The sequence below is a fragment of the Desmodus rotundus genome, chromosome 4 (assembly GCF_022682495.2).
Source record: "Desmodus rotundus isolate HL8 chromosome 4, HLdesRot8A.1, whole genome shotgun sequence".
Lineage (NCBI taxonomy): Eukaryota > Metazoa > Chordata > Mammalia > Chiroptera > Phyllostomidae > Desmodus > Desmodus rotundus.
This window is the reverse complement of record NC_071390.1, coordinates 144,772,981-144,792,381: the sequence shown is the minus strand read 5'-3', so window position 1 is coordinate 144,792,381 and position 19,401 is coordinate 144,772,981. Positions and strand designations below refer to the sequence as shown.

The 19,401-nt window shown below is 41.6% G+C and overlaps 1 pseudogene; it reads left to right on the top strand.

Annotated features, from left to right (window-relative positions):
* Window positions 1–212: 212 nt before the first annotated feature.
* Window positions 213–18,265, top strand: LOC112319614 (cyclin-dependent kinase 2-associated protein 1 pseudogene; annotated as a pseudogene).
* The last annotated feature ends 1,136 nt before the right edge of the window (window positions 18,266–19,401 follow it).

The window sequence follows — 19,401 nt, the reverse complement described above, 5'->3', positions numbered from 1 at the left end:
TTTCCCCACCCTCATGCTGGGGCTGGATGTGAGCACCCCTGCTTCAGAAGATAACTTCTCCCTTTTATGACAAGTTGCTTGTTGAGTGCAGACCGAGGGTGAACACCAGGATGTGCAAAGAAGAGCACAGGTGGAGTGACTCCTGTCAAAGCAGAAGCCAGGTGTCATTTCCTGGGCAGCATGGCTGGTCAGCCAACACGTACCCATGCGACATGGCGGTAAATAGGCACAAGGTGGACAGCTTGGCAGCTATTCAAAGTGCTCTGATTCTGCGGGTCCCTGCCAACTCTGCTAAAGAATTGTGTTAATTAATAGGAAATGTGTGTGAAGGAAAAGAATATCACACAGTAAATGCTACTCTGCTCTAAAGCCAACAGAGTTTGGTCTTCTCTAGAGCCAGGTTGGGGACAGAACCTTAGGAATAAAGCACAATGCAACACTCCCTGTGCCGACTTCCTTACCCTCTTCATTGGCCAGGTGACCTGACTTGACCATTCACTCACTGCCTCCGGCTACAAAAGCTGATGGAATAACTAAAATGGCCCATATGCTGTGTTCCAGGCCTGCTCCTATGCCCTACACCTACAGAAACAACTGCAAGGCCCAGTTCTTGGCCACAGTTTCCCCAGAGAGGCTAGTACTCTGCCTGTGAGTGATTAAGAACGTGAGACCTGCCCTGACGGCAGCAAGAATGTGTAGAGGTTTCTGGGAGAAAAGGCTCTGTCTACACTCCCTTCTCTGAAAACTGGCCATTCCCCACAGGCCCTGGTTAAGGGACGGAACATCCTCTGGCCACCACTGGTGGGATGCAAGCTAGATATAGGACCCATGATGAGCTAAGTGATTCTTTGTCTGGAGAATTTGAATCATAATCCTAATACAGGACCCCGAACATTGTACTTAGAGATCCAGGAAGCTGGGGTTAGAACAGCCTTTTCCTATCACATGCATCTTGATAAGCAGGCACAGGTGTCTGGCTATGGAAGAAGAGCAGAAAGAATCAAATACCCAGAAGGAAGAAGATATAAGAGGTTACCTCAGTGTCCCCACAGAGACAGGGGAGCAACTTCAGGTTCTGACTTGTTTGGTCTAGTGCCATCAGGATGTATATCCTACAGTGAGGCCCTTTGACTTGGGCTGGATTGAGTGAGCCAAGGGGCCCCTTAAATGGGCCGAAGCTCACAGCACTGAAGGGGGTGGGAGGGGAGTAGGGCTGGTCCTGTGAACAGGTGTGTAGGGCCAGGAGGTTGGGCACTGATCTGTCAGCCTTGCAACTTGGCTGCACTCATCTCTACGAACCTTCCTGGAGGGCCTCCACATGGGCCTTCTGGCATTCTCTCACCCTGCCCTGGGCACAGAGGTTCTCTTCACTGCCCAGCACAGAGGGCACAGTGTGGGACTGACGACCGTTTTTTAAAAATCCTTGTTATAGACATGGCTTTTATGACCTTGGCCTCATTCATTCCAGTTTCCAGCTCCTGCCACTTTTATTTTCCCTAAAAAGCTCTGGGAATGTTACCTGGTAGAAGCTTCCTGAGCAATGAATCAGCACACTGTAATCAGTCCCGCTGTGAATTCCAAGAAGCTGTTCTTTCAATCACTCACTCCACTGGTACTCCATATGACGCTGCCTTAGGAGGGCTTGGAAGCTGCTTTTTAATCTTGAGTGGTTTTCTTTTCACATACATATATACATATGTATATACATATATCATATGTATATACATGTATATACATATATATGTCTTATTCTTACAGTTATAAACTCCTTGAGAGCAAAGACTATATGCTGTCCTTTTTTTCAAGCCTCAATATATAATTACTTTGATGAGAGAGTAAGTCCTTCATAAACAAATGGGAACAGAGTGCCCTTGATGCTCGTCAGCTTGTCAGAACACATAGAGATGAAGACATCTCTAGACTCCAGCTGGCCCATTCGTTTGCTGAGTCCTTCCTGTTCTGCAGCCCAGAGCAGGACTGGACTTTAAGGCCAGTTTCTCAGCACAGGAAGAGAGAGCTTAGGGATTAAAAAGACCAATTCATATTTCAGAGGAGGAAATGAAGTCACCTGAAATTTCACCCTCTCTACAGCATCTGGCTAGTGAGTGGCATTTCCCTTTCTACTGGCCCCTGTGGCCTCTATCATATGGGTGTCTCCCTGTTGCTTTATGATGAAGAGGTGGAAGCTACTCTGATGATTACCTTCCTCTACTTCTTTTTAGAAGCTGTGGGGAGCCTGGATTCTGATATGTTTCCTTCCCCTGCATTGAGATGTTAATTAGCCTGGCCCACTTCATCTTGGCCTCACTCCTGGTCAGAGAGTCCAGTCAGGCACTGACCTGAAATAACTGGCACAGGACTTCTCAAGACTTTTCAGATTTAAACCCCTTTCCTCCACATCTTGCCTCATCATTCCCTCCAAGAAAACAGCTCCAGGATTCATAATACAAGGTGAGCTTGCTCACTGTAGCTTCCAGCCTTACCTTATAAGAGCATTCTGGTTCCCTGACTAACAACCATTTACATACCACACCTGAAAACTCTGCTCCGGGGGGAGGGGTTCACAGACCTACTTGTTCTACCCAAGTGCAACTTCAGGCAAGGCACATTATGCAAAGCAGGCACAAGACAGACAGTTTGGCAGGAGTTCAGTTACCTCAGTTCATGGAAACTCTTGCCAGCATCTACGCAGAGGAAGTAGTGTGTTAATTAATGGGAAATTTGTGGCACATTTCTTATCAAAGCCTCTCTCAGGAAACAGGACTCTGAAGACAGTCACAGCATGAGGCACCTTGGGGGTGTTTGTGAAGGAAGATTGGTCCTGCCTTTGCTCTAGAGAATCACACAATCCCTCTGTCTCCACCACCCCTCCCACGCTATGAGGCACTTTCCTCTTCATTGTCTCCCTCAACATCGGAAATGAGTCCTTGTCAGAGTATTCAGCACCAGCGGAACCCACCTCTACAGTGATGCATAGGCAACAGTCACAATTCCTTTGGCTGCAAACACAGGCTCTAAGTACACTGATCAGAAACCTGGGCTTCCTGCCTCCTCCTGCCCACTCCCAAAAGGGTGTTTCTCCTCCATTAGCTTCCCCTCTACTAGCCCCCACGGAGCTGTGGCTTCTCTGTGAACAGACAACCAGATCCCTGGCCCTGATCACACTGAATGTCAATTGCCGCTTCACATGTCTGTCTCTCCCACAGAACTGTGTGTTCCCTTAGGACACAGTCTAGCCGTATCCGTTGGCCTATATTGTGGGCTGATTAAACATGTTGAATAAATGAATGGAACAATTAGTGACTGACCTCTCAGATAGGCTATGGTGAACTCAGATTAAAGTGAAAATTATCACTGGGGCCAAGTGATACTATTTCAGAATACATTTGCATTCTAAAAGCCTTTCACCCACCTCGTGAAAGGAGTAAGAATTTTAAGCACCTGGTAGTTGGGATGGACACGAGTTTGGGGAAAATCCAGTAGCAAATCAATGGCAAAAGGTGAACAAGGGGAGCCCTCAACACACTATTTGTAGAGAATATAAAAGCAATAACAAATCTGACCAAAATCAGTTTAGTTTTATTATCACTTTTATTATAAAATTGCATCAGCAATGTAAATGTCATTGATAAAATACCCCTCCCCCCAAAAAAAATCTTTAATTGGTTTAAGTTTTAAGCAATCCCTGCAGTTGGTGGTTGATATTAATAATGTGTGTCCAATGATCATATTTTTATAACTCATCCTGAGCCAGGACTCCAAAGTGAGGACATGGCTGCCTTTGACAAAGGATTATGAAGAAGTTGGTATGGATTCTGTTGAAGAAGAGGGTAAGGAAGGAGAAGAATACTAAAGGTAAAATGTCACAAAGGTACTGCTTTTACGAGGAAACTTATTCTGTTTTAAACACTGAAAAACTGAGGTCTGATCAGTTAATTTGCAGGTAGCAGTGTATACTCTCATATACAGTTACTGGCCTGTGCTTTAAAACACCACGCTTTGTTACAGACCCAACCAGCCCATTTCTCTGATGGGTTAACAAATTGTTTTAAAATGTTTATCCTCACTTTTTGAAAAATGTACTTGATAATGACTTAGATACTTGAGGTATAACTGTGAACACGCAGCTCACCAAATCCCAGCTCTGTCTCCCAACCTTCCCCCAAGAGCTGCCTTTGGCCACTGGAGGCACATCAGTCCTCAGACCCAGGCAGGAGGCTGTGCAAGCCCTGGAGGTGAGCTTAGAGCCGTAAGAGAGGGACCTCTGGGTTTCAGGCACCCAAGAGCACGCTGTAGATGAGAATGTCAGTTCTCAAGCTTGAGCAGGCCTCCACATCATCAAGAGGGCTGTTAAAACACTAGTCACACCCTCATAGTTTTTGACTCAGTAGTTCTGAGTTAGGGTCCAAGAATTTGCATTTCTAACAAATTCCTAGGTGCTGTGATGCAGATGTTTTGGAAACCACATTCTGAGCATGACTTATCTAGGAAGGATCACAGGCTCTGAATGGGCACAGCTCCATTGCCTTTGGGGAGGGCTTCAGCTGGAGGAGAGCCGGAGCAGGGTCTTCTTAAGCACGGGACCCTCTTGTCCAGGGCCACTTGGCAGCAGCAGAATGTATACCAGGCAGCCTGGGAGAGCACAGAGGATAATGCATAAGGGGACACCAGCACCTCTGAATGTAGCATTCTTCAATCATTTGATCAGGACACATACTCCCTAGCAACAGACCAGCCACTTTACTCCAAGTCCAAGTGCCAGGGGGCACAAGGATGCTGTCATTCCTTCTATCAACAGTCATGGGATGGCACAGCAGCAGGGTCAACTGAGGTTCCACAGAGAACAGGGGTTACTTTGTTCACTCTGAAAAACACTAACTAAAGTCATTTGAGCACAGAAACTTTTTCTGGTGAATTATCTATTAACATCACGTGCAAGTATTTTGGGAAGCACAAGCATGCCCTGTTTTAACAGGAAATTCAACAACCTCACTCATCAAACTATGAAAAAGGTAACCAAGTGATCAAGTAGAAGATTTATTTTCTTTCAAGAGTTGTCAAAGGACTAAGTTGTGAACAGCAGAAGAAAAGACTAGAAAGAAGATGACATGGTTAAATCAGTGTCCATTGTCTTCACCTAAAGAGGCAGAGCAGTGCTACAGGCATCCAAATAAACTCCCACCTGGCTAACTGCATTTTTGTCCAACGAATTGGTTATATGATATAATATACAGCTACAGTCTTACTTCACATTGGACGCACCAGAGCTGGAGTAAGCTATTTAAAAAAATAAAATAAAATAAAAGTCCAGCCCTGGCTGTGTGGCTTGGTTGGTTGAGTGTCGTCCCATATACTGAAGGGTTGAAGGTTCAATCCCTGGTCAGGTCATATACCTAGGTTGTAGTTTTGATCCCCTGTTGAGGCATATGTGAAAGGCAACCAATCAATGTTTCTCTCTCACATTGATCTCTCTCTCTCTCTCTCTCTCTCTCTCTCTCTCTTTCTCTATTTCTACCTCTCTCCTTCCCTTCCTCTTTCTCTATAATCAATGAGCATGGCCTTGGGTGAGGATTAAAAATAAAGTTCAGGCCTTCTTTCAACAGGATGGCTGTGACTAAGGTCTGAAAACACCACGCCGTGAACAAGCTGCAAATAAGCTAGTCAGCATCAGTGGGCCCCTCCCTCACCCACAACAGATGTTCGCATCTGGAACTACTTTTCCTTCCATGTTTGTTGGGAGGACACCATTAGACTTCTTATTTTTCCGAGCAAGAGCCAGCACACTGAGGAAGTAACTTTGTCAAGGCCACAAAGTATGTCCCCTCCACCCTGGCCCTCGGCCCCTGGTTGACTATCTCTCCCAGGCATCTGAGGGAGTGGTGTGGAGGTGATGCATGCTGAAGATGAAGGGTTAATGTTCAATTTAGCCTCTTGAAATAAACACCCCTGAATTCACTCAAGGGCATCCTTTAAATTCCTTTCCTCCAGCACTTTGTTTGCAAGCCCATAAATAGCTCCTCTTCAAACACATACTGAAAGCTCAACCTAATAAAAGAGGCAAAAAACTATTTCTGAGCCGAAGTGCATATTGTATTTGCACAGGTCAGAGCTATAGTGTTCACTCTGATCTTAGTTTAAGTGAAAGACAAAGAATTTGAGTACAGCAGTCTCATTCTTGAGACTCCCATGCAATGGGGACATTTTACTCTCCCCAACGCCACTGCACATTAAGTACTAGCAGGCTGCCTGCTCCCCAGCAAGAACAGTTAGAGATGCGTGGAAGCCCTGGGTGTAACAGTGACGGAACATCTGGGGACACTTAAGCTAAAAATTAGAAAAAGGAAATGTCTCCTGCTTTGTTGTTGGAATTCACCTTAGATCACTAGCAAACAGTGATGGTAGTGGATGACAGAGGTAAGGAATCTTCTTTTGGGTTGCCCTCTAGAAAGAGGCTAAATGCTATTTTTCCATGCCGACATAATGCTGAAAGAGATGCTTACAAGTTATCTAATTCAATTCTCTAATTTTACAAGTAAGAAAATCTAGACCAGAGCATTTGAATAGCTTGCCTTAGGTAGGTAGATGGTAGGTAGGTAGAAGGTAGGTAGGTAGCTACCTAGCTGGGAGGGAGGGAGGGAGGTGGTAGGTCGGTAGGAGGTAGGTAAGTAGCTGGTAAGAAGTAGGTAGGAAATAGGTAGGTAGTAGGTAGGTGGGTACTCTGCCAGAAACCAGGTCTCCTCATCTGGCTATAGACTTCTTTATATGCACATAACAAGATCAATCAAGGATTTAGACAATTCTTGTATGAAAGCTTCTCAATTCATTCTCTTTTTTAAAAAGATTATTTATTTTTAGACAGAGGGGAAGGGGAGGGGAGAAACAGCAATGTGTGGTTGCCTCCTGCATACTTCCGATTGGGGGCCCAGCCTGCAACCCAGGCATGTGCCTTGACTGGGAATCAAACCGGCGACCCTTTGATTCGCAGGCTGGCACTCAATCCACCCAGCCAAACCAGCCAGGGTTCAATTCATTCTTAAAATAGCAACTTGGCTATATGAGGTGATTGGCTAAACTGTGAAAAAGAATATCATAAAGACTTCAGAGCCCCTAATAAGTGACTAGCCAGTAACTCTTGTGATATTCTCTCTCCTGTTTTTCCTCATCGTTCCTAAAATTTTACATGTACAAAAGGGCAAAATAAAGTGATTTTATGACTTTTCCAGTAGTTTATATGAGTTTCTCAGGTTCCCAGGTGCTTTATTCTGGTCTCTGTTCATATTAGCAACACCTCCTGCCTGTGACACATTATGAAGTGAATGTGGACATAACAAGTTGCTAACACTGGTAGATTACTGAATTAATTAAAAGAAAAAGAGACTGGGACATTGCCCTGAAGGAAAAAATATATTCCCTGATGTCTTGTCTTGTGGCAGCAGTAGACACAGATGGCCTGTTAGAGACAAAAACTTCTCTCCATTGGAAAGAGTCTCCTTCAGAAACACAGCTTCCATTATTTCAGGAGGGCATGTAAGGACACGGATTCTTGGCTGGCAGACCTCGCTTGGCAGACTTAGACGGTTTGCCTAGTGCTGACGTCCACTAGAGGGAGTCAGGTTCCTTCTTTGTTTAGCTACCGGGGGAAACGTCCAAAAGCTGCAGTCCTCCGAAATGCGTACAGAACGACGATATGGAAGCTGGGAGAGGATGAAGGTGTCACTTCCGCCTCCAACACGTCTTTATTTGGAGAACACTTAATGCGTGGATTTAGCTCTTCCTTCAACATAGAGTTCTGAGGGACTATACGATGTATGTTCCAAGTACACAGTGGGAACACTGGACGTCACTGCACACAAGAGGGCCAGCCTTAAATCCATCTCGGAGTGGTGTGTGGGAAGTAGAAGCTAGGAACCTGCGATAGTGACTTCCGAGTGGAAAATGGTCAATTTTCACCTCGTGTTCATCTGATCTCAGTGATAATCTAAGCATATGGAACAACTCAGTAGCATTTGCTTCATCTCTTTCTGGCTTTGGCCACACCCAAAGGTAGTTAACTTTTTTAGCAAGAAAATCAAGCAAGAGCCTCTTTCACCTTAAAAATTATAATTCCTTCCTCTGACCAGTTTCTACAATTTAATGTTAAAGACACATTTTGGGGGTCTTCAAGGTTTCTTATTAAATCACCACAGATATGTGGGGGAAAGGTATGTTGTAGTATTACTTATAATACCAGATAAAAAAGATTGGATGTGCCATACCCAGGGGACAGTAGAAAAAATCATGATGAAGCCACAGGATGTCATATGATGACTTCTTTAAAATCATGCTTTAATAATAATTTTAATGACGTGAGAAATGATTGCAATTTTCTGTTACATAAAATATAGCACATTGTAGATGTGATGTGCAAAATTATCTCAATCTTTTTAATTTTAAAGAAAGGCAGCAAAATGCTAAGACCTGTTTCTCTGAAAGTTACAAATGGACCTATATTTTCTATCTTATTTTTTGTATTTTCAAGAAAACCTGTTTATATGAATACTTACTAATTTTATAATCAGAAGGAATTTATTTTATGTGCCATTATTCCTAAGAAAAGTGATAGCTTACTTTTTGTAACTGTCAAAATGGAGATTTAAACTGCTGGCAAAGAACAAGGGATGGTTGATAGGAGACTGTAAGGGCAGGCATGGGCCCAGGGGTTGGCGGGGCAGTGAATGGACAAAAAGGGAGATTGAGCAACAGGTGGTATTAGGATACTAAGGACTCCTGTCACCTGCCTCCTTGGTAAGAGGGCAGTTCTGTGCCCATCTAATGACTGTTCTCCAGCATCAGAAACAAAAAAAGAATGACAACATTATTGAAGACATTGCCTAATAAAAACAAGCCATTTCAATTTGAAACAAATTAATATTTGAACTTTGAGATCTTGATAGCTTTGTGAGGCAGAGAAAACAGAAAAATCAGTTACCATTTAAAGTTTTATTCTACTTAGCTCAATTCATTGATTATGAATAGTCCAAATAATGCTTAATAAGCTCTAAATGGTTCTATTTCATAGAATTCATTTGGTCATTTGCATTGTGTTTTATACATAGACATTTTCATTATATGCCATGGAGTGAATATATTTGAAATGGAAGAAAGGGAATATTACTTGGGAAAGTGATATTAGCAAGAAATTAGCACCTGGACGAGTCAGTATTTCAAACACAAGTTATTATTTGAAAGGAAGCTTAGAGGTGTCTCTTCTAGGTGCTGTAAGTCCTTCTTTGACCTAATTTCTTTCCAAGACTTTGGCTAGGCTATGGGCAATCCAAAGAGGTCTTGTCTGGAAGGAGAATTGTCTGGGAAGAAAGGCAAGAAAACTAGAATGGGTGGCTCAGAATATCTGGAAACATGCATATGATACCCAAGATATTGCTATCGAGCCAAGGAGTCTAAATAACAATTGTACCAGTTACTTTAACAGTCATGTGTATCTCATCTGGCTGTATGGAATGAGAAAATGTTGTCAGGGTCTGAAAGGAAAAGGAAAAGGCAAGATTATGAAAATTGGGGGAATAATTAAAGATTTCTCAATTGACAGATCTGTGAAGTTAAAGAGATTAAGTAATCAAAGACTATAAGTAATGAGTAAAACAAGACACAGAAAGTTGTAGAAGACAAAGGATTCTATCATAAATGTCAGAAGGCCTAACAGCTTAGTAAGAATTTGATGCCATTCAAGGATGAATCCTGAAGTCTCTCCCTGTTCTCACGCTGCCTTCAAGCCAAGGCCCCCACGGTGGGGGAAATGGAAACCATAAACTGTGGGAGGAATGGAAACCATAAAATTGATCATTTGGGCCAGGTAGAATAATCTCTAGACTTTGAACTTGTAAATGTTCCTATGTTGCTCTCCAACTTTCTTATCTCTTTGTAGTGGATCTTGTTGATCTGCGTATACTTGTAACTGTAAATGATTAACCGCTAACCCTCCTGGCAGTTTCCCCAAACAGATACTTTCCCTCGACAGCAAATATTCTGCTCTTTTTTTCAGAGAAACTTTTTCTTTCAGATTGTAAGATTGATCCCTTTGGAAAGTGTATTTTTATTTTATTTATAAATTCTTTAGCTCGAAGAAGAGCCGTGTTGTTGCTTCAGGGTGACACATAACAGCCTCTTCGTAGAGCCTCGCTCAGGGCAGCTAGCAGTCTCCTCGGAGCCTGACTGAGGAACTGGTGTGCAACCAAGACAGAGAGAAAGTCATGACAGGTGCTTTCCCTGGAGAAAGAAACAAGCCAGACATTTCAGACACATTTCAGTGAGAAGGGGAAAGACAACTATCTTTCATATGCCTGGCAACCCCAGGGAATCAGAGCTACAGCAATCATAGTACACCAAACAGGAACCATATGGTAGGTTCTCTGAGAAGACATTGCAATATTTTTGTAAACATTTGACAGAATCAGAGACCCAAATAGACGATATTAAGCCATTGTCTATGTTCACAATGAGAGAGCAGAAACAGCCTCTGCCCAGTGACTCCTGGATTGCAACAAAAGTTCCCCATATCACATCTTTAAACTAAGAGGATCCAAAGGAAAAAGACAAAGGAAGAAACCGGAATTAGATTCAAACAACAAAATTAACATGAATAAGCTCAAGAAGAAACTGTATTTATTTAATTTTATTTAAACATTTTATTTATTTATTTTTAGAGAGAGGAGAAGGGAAGGAGGAAGAGAGGGGGAGGAAAACATCGATGTGCCAGAGAAACTTGGATCTGTTGCCTGTGGCTTGCCCCAGCCCAGCCAGGGACCTGGCCTGGGCATGTGCCCTGACCAGGAAAGGAACTGGCGACCTTCCGCTTTGCACGATAACACCCAGCCCACTGAGCCATGCTGGTGAGGGCAAGAAACTGTATTTGAAACTGTATTTAAATGAAGGTGTCAGAGGCATGGAATTCTTTAAGAAGTGAGAACTATGACTGAAAAACAGAACAATGCCGAACTGCCTTAGCTCAGGTTTTCTAGACGCAGATCCTGAAATGGGGATTCTTGATGCAGGGATTTATGGCTTGTGCTCTCCAGATGGGGGAGTGAGGGAAAATAATAAGTCTGGGGGCAGGAAGCTAAGCAAGAACCTAGTCTCAGCAGGAGACCACCTTCATATGACTCCCACTGGGAAATCCCCGGAGCACAAATTGCACCACCTTGACCTGAAGGGTCTGGCCTGTGCCCGTCCATCATCTGCCAGGGTCTATTAGGGTGAGTAGGTACACTACATAAAGATTACAGGCTGGGGGAAGGTGAGTGGAGGATTCTCCAGAATGCAAGCAGCTGTGAGTTGTTAGCAGCTACAGGATGGGTGCACTGGCTGGTAAAGATGAGCTGGGTGGGCCAGCAATGGCATGTGCTATACCAAGCAAGTGTTATAAGAACAGCATCAGGCCGTGATCTGATTCACAGAGCAGGATGTTAGCCGGGCAGAGCAGTGGCTGGACATGATAGGAAGCTACTGCAGACATTCACTAAAATCTATTCCCGTCTCACCAGAATGAAAAGGTTTTGTTTGCTTGCTTGCTTGTTTGTTTGTTTTTGAAATGCAGAAGATAAAGTTAAAACAATAGTAACATTCCTGATAATGAATCAGAAAAATGTGGGCCAGATGCCTACTAGCTCTTTCAAGCTTTATAACATAAAGTTACTACCTTTCTGCAAGGTCAGTTTCTTATAAATTAATAATAGATATAAATAAATTTATTATTAGAGATAATAATACTCCTTTACTTGGAGGGTAACTTATTAAACAAGATTTTATATTTTATTTTGTTTTTTAAAAGATTTTATTTAGTTAGTTTTAGAGAGAAGGGAAAAGAGGAAGAAAGAGAGGGAGATAAACATCAATGTGTGGTTGCCTCTTGTGCAACCCCTGCCGGGGACCTGGCCCACAACCCAGGCATGTGCCCTGACCAGGAATCGAACTGGCAATCCTTTGGTTCACAGGCCAGTCAGTACTCAATCCACTGAACCACACCAGGCAGGGCAAGACTTTATATTTTAATGAGTTTAGTCCAGTATCTGGCATATAGCAAAGGTTCTATAATTAGGAGTTAATTATTATTAATTTGGAAAGCAATTCTCCAACAGTATGTATTTGATTGGAAGTGTAAAATAATGCCACATCCATGGGAAGTCCACAATTATACCAACACCTGGCATTGACCCCATTTTACAGCTGAAGAAACAAAGACTCGACTCAGAGAGCACACTAGGGAAAGGCCCTGGAACCACTACTGCTAGCTGTGGGGGCTCCTGTAGATCTTGATTTCTTGGTGCTCACAAGTTTCAACAACTCCCCAGGGGCATATCTGACAGCTTTTCCAAAGGATTGGGAGACATCCAAATTTCATGCTGGAAAGTACTCCTCAGTATTTTATCCAACCTGGAATGAAAGATGCATTGAATCAACAAGGGAACATCACATATTCAATGGCTTCCCAAAGGTTTAAATGTTGATTTGTCTGTGTTGCTGGCAGAGCCAGGCTCATTTCTGACTGTTACGCATGTGGGCTTAGCACGTGACTGGAGAGATTCATACCTTTTAGTCTGAGAACTAGGATCCGTAATGTAAAAGCAGCAAGGGGCAGCAGCAGACTCAACCCAAATAACCTCTACTTAGTCTTCCAACTCAGAAATTGGCTAACAGGAGTCAAAACAAAACAAAACAAAACAAAACAAAAACCAAAAATGTGAGTACACATTGCTTTGCAATGTGCCAATTGATGTCACCACACAGTCATTAGGAAAAAGTGAGGTGGTCCCAGTTTCCAAATAACTAGTTCAAAAGCAAAAACAAAACTTTAAAATTATTTTTATTTTTAAATTATATGATAGTAAGAAAACAATGTACCTGATTTTTTCCATACTGAATGTTTTCGACTATCCTGTAGTCAAAACCACAAATTAGTTCACAGAGGTGAATAAATGCAAATGAACAGGATGTCTTTGCCTACGTGAAATGTTGCTCTACTCTCAAATTCTTCCATGCAATTCAAATACTCACAAATCCCTAATATCTTCATTTCCTCCTTATAAATTGCTATTGATCCATAGGTGATAATCATTTCCAAAGTCCTAAATAGTTTAAAGATTGTGTGATCTGGGATTGGTGCTATCTTTTCATGTTTATGGTCAAAGATCCTCCACAGAGAGCCCAACTCAGGGCCACCTGGGCAGCAGCCACCCGGGGTATTTGGGGGGCCCAGTCTACTCTGATCATAGTGTTTAAGACAGTAAGAGTGGAGGCAGCGAGACCTGGTTTCCAATTCCAGCTATGTCATTTACTGGTTGTTCATACTTAGGCAGTAGTTAACACCCCTATGCTTATGAAATGGGGTTAATAATTGTATCTATTTCATCAAATTTTTATGAAGACAGAAAGAGACAAAACTCTGGTAATGAACTATAGAAATGATCCCTGAAAGTATAGTTTTAAAAAGAGACAAAACTCTGAAATGACAGACACTCCGACAATAATATTAGTGATTGTTAGAATAAACTTTAGTTCTTATTATCATTATGTACTCATCTGCCATTTGCTTGAGGTCTATTGATGGATGACACAATATAAGATTTTGAATTCACACATATTCTTTTCTCATCATTAATCTTCCCTTTTGAATGTGTTGATATAATGAATGTCACTAGCATTCCTGGGCCAAATAATATATCTTGTCTCCCTAGGGTCAGTCAGAGAAACTTCAGCCTCGGTCACACCTGGTCTGGAGTACACTAGTCATCTGAGTACCACAGTCAAAGCGTGAGACAGGCAGGAGAAAAAGCCAGTCTTCTTGGAAGCTACTCTTGTACTAGCCATGTAATTGATATCTGGCCCAAGTTCTGAAAGAAATTAGCTCACAGGAAAAAGTGTTATTTAGATTTAAAATAGTAGAATCCCCCAACACTATGGTGGGAAGAAATCTTAGAGTCCATCTCCACCTGAAGCATGCATAAATTCTCTTTACAGCATCCTTCAAAAGCATTATTTCAGTTGAATCAACTTGAGGCAGCTTGAGTTGGTAGGAATTTCTTCCATATTTTGAGCAAAAATATTCTTCACTATGATGATGATATCTACTCTGCACTTAACATCCCTACATCCCTGAAGATGAGTCACACCCCTCTGCCACAGGACAGATCTTTCCTATTGAAAACACCCATCTGGTCCCTCCTACATCCTCCTTGCCATCCTTCAGATCTTCATTTTCTTCAAAATAAATATCTCCAATTCTTTCATTAAAATGAAAAAAATTATCTCACTTTTAAAGTAATCACTGTGAGTATCATTGTAAGTAAAGAAAGGGTTATTTTAAAAAATGATTGCACACCTACACACGCACATATGCACAGTTTAACCCGGCCCCACCCACCATTTTGTAGCCAGGAGCCTATATTTGTCTCCCCCTGTATTCCTTTTGCTTTTTAACCCAGCAGGACTGAGAGAGAACTCAAAAATTTGGGGCCAAAAAAATATAAAAGAATGCACTGAATAGTGCAACTTTATGAGTAACTTCACATGCATTGTGTTTCATATAGAACAGTAGCTTGCTTGGGTTTGCCCAGTGTTCCCAGAATCAGTGGAAGTCACCAAACCATTTTCAAAGAGTCCCCATTTCAACGTTCTCTTCCCAGCCCTATGTAAAGAATAGGTGACTTAGGAGGCCATTATGGTTTGCAACGATTACAGAGACATTTTAGGTTGTACCTTCCTTAGCTTAACAAATGTTTCTGGTTTTAGGGGGAAAATTATTCCATGAAAAGAACTTACTGAGGTTTCTATTTTAAATATTATGATACTAATAAGCATATTTAAGAAATAAAATTAAAGAGGAGGACCTGGCCAGTTAGCTCAGTTGGTTAGAACGTTGTCCCCATATGCCAAGGTTATGGGTTCAATCCTGGGTCAGGGCACATACAAGTAGCAACCAATGAATGCAAAAACAGGTGGAACAACAAATTGATCCCACGCCCTCTCTCTCTCTCTCAAATTAAGTTTTCAACAAAGTACTATAGCCATGGTGGACATTTGTAGTAAGACACAAAGAATCACCACAGAGTAAAGTGTTTCTAAGTAGTGGGATGAGGTTTCTTAATTAGTATTCAACTTCAGATATTTTTGAGGAACAGTAAATAAACTGGAAGGACCTTGCGTGATCACTATCCTAGTGTTCTGAATGAGCAGAGCATGTAACTCGTACCCTATGGAATGGTGCTCAGCAGCAGAGCTGATCCATTTGGGATATGTCTGCTTAAAGACACACTGATGAATTTTTACCCAAAGTGTGCCGTTATGTAGAACATCTTAAAGGCCACGGCTTTTTTGATTTCAAGATTTAGAAGAGGTGGCAAGTATTTCAGATACTTGACTTCCTCACAGCTACAAGTATTTCAGAATTCTCACAAGATTGCGTAATCTAAGAAAATTCTAACTTCTTGAGCATTACCCCCAGGTAATTTTTTTTTAAATAAATTCAAAGACATGACGTTATTCCTCATATAGAATTATAGAATCTTTTCCTACTACTACTTTCATAGACAAGGACTTTTTTAGACAACAAATGAAATTCTAAGTTTATCCCATGCTAAAAAGTCAAGACTTGATAAAACACAGATGCAGCTTCTTTTTTAAGTCCATGCTATTTCCCTAGTTAAAAATATTGTAAGCCTGATATTCCTTTAGAATTCCTTAAAATTATCCCATTAAAAATCATAATTACATATAGTTGTCAGTGAGGTACTCTTATAAGATTCATTTTATTATCTAGATGTTGAAATGCTCAATGTCCTTTCATTCATTCTATTTTTGACATGTCACATTAGAAAAGAAAATAAAAATGGAATCTCACTATAAAAAGATTGAGCATGTTATTATCTCATCAACCTAATCCAGTAGTGCTCCCACCATTATCCACAGGGGATATATTCCAAGACCCCCTGTGGATGCCTGAAACTGTAAATAGTACCAAACCTTGTATGTGTTTTTCCTATACATACATATATATTTAAAATAAAGTTTAATTGATACATTAGGCAATTTAACAGATACAAAATTTGTTCTCACTGCAGATCTTTGCAACTTCAGCATACATTTTTTTCTTTCCTTATTAAGTTGAGAACTTTCACCTTTTCACTAAAAGGAAGCACTTTCTGGCTTCTCTTTGGCATATCCAAATCACCAGCATCACTACTCTTGTGCTTTGGGGTCATTATTAAGTGAAATAAGGGTGACTTGAACACAAGCACGGCGATAGCACAACAATCTATCTGATAACCAAGACAGCTTCTAAGTGACTAACGGGCGGGGAATGTCTACAGTGCGGATACACTGGACAAAGAGATGATTTACATCCTGTGGGGTGGGGCTGTGTGGGGAGGAAGTGAGATTTCATCATGTCACTCAGAATGGCTCAAAATTTAAAACTTATGAATAGCTAATTCTAAAATTTTCCACTGAATATTTTCAGTCCTTGGTTTACTGTGGTCAGTGAGACAAACCCTGGAAAGAAAACAAGGCTAGACTACCACACACCGTGGTATTTTTGAAGAAACTTAGCAGAGTTTAGTGTGAGTCTATCCCAAGCAGCATATGGTACATATTTTCAAATAATGTAATACCTGCAGAAACCTTATAATGGGTTATTTTGTCTGTAGCTATGAAGTCTCTTAGTTATTCATAGGCTTTTGCCAGGAATTTTAGTCTTCCTAATGTGATCTATAAGGTGTGAACAGTTGTCTAATTCATCACCAAGAACAACAGCAGACTTACATTTTGTTAAAGCCAAGGAAAATTCTTGGGAATGAATGCTAGTAAATCCTATCTACAGGTCCGCAAGTGCAGTCAAGATATAGCAAATGTTCTGTCCATCTGACCAGAACAGGGAGCCAAACTGGCTAATTCCCAAATCTGTTCACATTTCAGCTGCTTATTTTGTTTGGTCTTCTTTCTACTTGGTGCTGAAAAGAGACACCTTAGTCTTAAGGCATAGCTTTCATCCTATCTTAGGCATTTGCCAAATTGATGCAGAGAAAAATCCATGAGGTAGTGAAGAAAAAATGCTGATAGGATATAAATACTTGGAGTGATGTGGTTCTTTCCTAAGGTAATATGAGTTTCTCTGCTTTTCAAAAAAAGCCTCAGGAAAAAAAATGGTTAAATGTTTAATCCAGTGTTACTAATAAAAACGACAAGATCATTCTTGATGAGGGGGTGAGATCTATTTTTTACTCATTCACAAGATATCTACTTAGTGAAAAGCCCCCCTCCTGTGTCCCTCCGTAAGTTGAAAGACTTGCCCAAAAGCAACATGGGAATTTCCTAATGGCATGTTTGTACACAAGCTGTCACTGAGAATATTTGATGATTAATTGGCTACTGCAAATTGGAAAAAGTAGCTCGGGCATTGGATTTATTTGACTTCGACTATTCTCTGAAGATTCAGTGGCACTCTGTAAATGTAGAGGTCTAGTTCGGCTCAAGATTTACCTGATGTTTTGTTTTAAAGCCATTTTTGGTTAAAGGTCATTCTGGTTTTCAAGCCAAAATGGCTTCCTCAGCATCCTTGTGCTTTTGGTAAATGGATTCAAAGTCCAACAGATCAGTATAAATAATTTTAAAATATTTGTAAATTATTTTCAATAGCCAAGCAAAACTCTCAAAGAACATATCACTTTATCAATAAAACTGTCCAGTATTAGCTACATATAAGATAAATACAGGGCCATATTCGCCGATGAGGCCTGAGCTGTCAACAACAAAAGGTGCGCACGAGGAGGATGCAAGGATGCTTGGCCGCTGGGGCGGTGGGGTGAGGGGGCCGGGTCGGGAGTGTCTCACAAACCTGACTTGGCCGCCTCCCTCAAGTCCTCTGGGGGCATCCACTTGCCTTCCATCTGTACGGCAGCCTCCTCACAGCTGCTGAGTGATTACAGGCCACCATCTCTACTGCACCCAGGGAACAAGAAACAACCAGGTGCCCCAGAGAAAATAGGCTGAGCTGCTGGCCGTCAGGGAAGAGCTGGGGAAAGAGAGCCAACCCACGTCTGCTGGCAGCAAGAGCGCCATGGAGAGACTAAAAGGAGGCATCACCCACGCTAGAGGAGTGATTCAGACGTGCTTGACTGAAAGGAACCCAAAGCCAGGTCCTAGCTGCCTTGTCAGCTGTCAGCGTGGAAGGCTTCCATCTGCTTCCATGAGGTTACAGTTTATCTCCCTGTTCAGATGAAACTTGTTTTCAAAATGGTAATAGTTTGGTTTCTCCTCCCCGTGTGCCTCCTGTGGTTCATTAGGCTCTGAACCTACAATCACTAAAATGGAAAGAAATTTTCAGTAGCTCAGGGTTTACGTATCAGTCACTAACTACCCAGGGTGGTTTTGTTTGTTGGTTTAAGCATCGATTTAAAAGATGCACGTCAGAGTTACCTATCTCATAGCAAACCGTAGTTTGCCTCCCAGATACCAGTGTTTCTCTTTTGAATATATTTATATTGCTCACTTTGTTCTGTGTTTTATTCTTTGTTTCTCCCATAAACTAATACAACTGTAAGGGTTCTGTTTCTAGTGCATGCTGACTGCAGGATGCTTTACTAGTAACCATTCCCGTGGGCCATACAGTATAGATTCTGCTTAAGGTAACTCCTTTTTTGCTTAAGCACTTCTATGACTATTAGTGCTTTGAAGTCAATATTAAAAATGCACAAGTTATAAACATAGAAGAAAACAACTTACCAAACCTCACTTAAAAGGACCCCTGAAATTTTTCCTAAGACTGTACATAAATTTCAGTTCTGCCTTTCCTGTAAGTTGATCCAAACTTCTGGGAGAAAATGACTAACATTGTTTGTGTCTTTTTATGTATTTATTACTTGATATAAAAAAGCTGATTTTATTAAAAAATAAATAAAAATGAAAAAATAAAGTCTGATTGGACAGCCAGCCACCAGGCTCGCTCTTTGTGCTTTGTGGCAGCTTTCAAGCTAAAACACCAGAGCTCTGTAGTGGTGACAGGGATCACCTGGCCCCCAAAGCCTAAACTGTCTACTATATGGCCATTTACATGCAAGTTTGCCAAATGCAGCAGTGGCAGGTCCGACATAAGACCAGACAGATGATAAGGAAAAATCCTGTGAACTGGATCGGGACACCAGTGCTTCCCTTACATGCTCCGAGTGAGGGTTCCAACAGGGCCTTGGTTAGAAGGAATTTGCAAATGATGACAACCAGCCTGTCAATTATCTGTTGGCCATGATGCATACATGCATTGGTAAGGTCTGCACAGATATGCACTCAGGTTAATTCTGCAGTTTTAATGCATAGTTCAAGGTGCTACTGTCTAACCTTCTTGATGTCATCTTACTCATC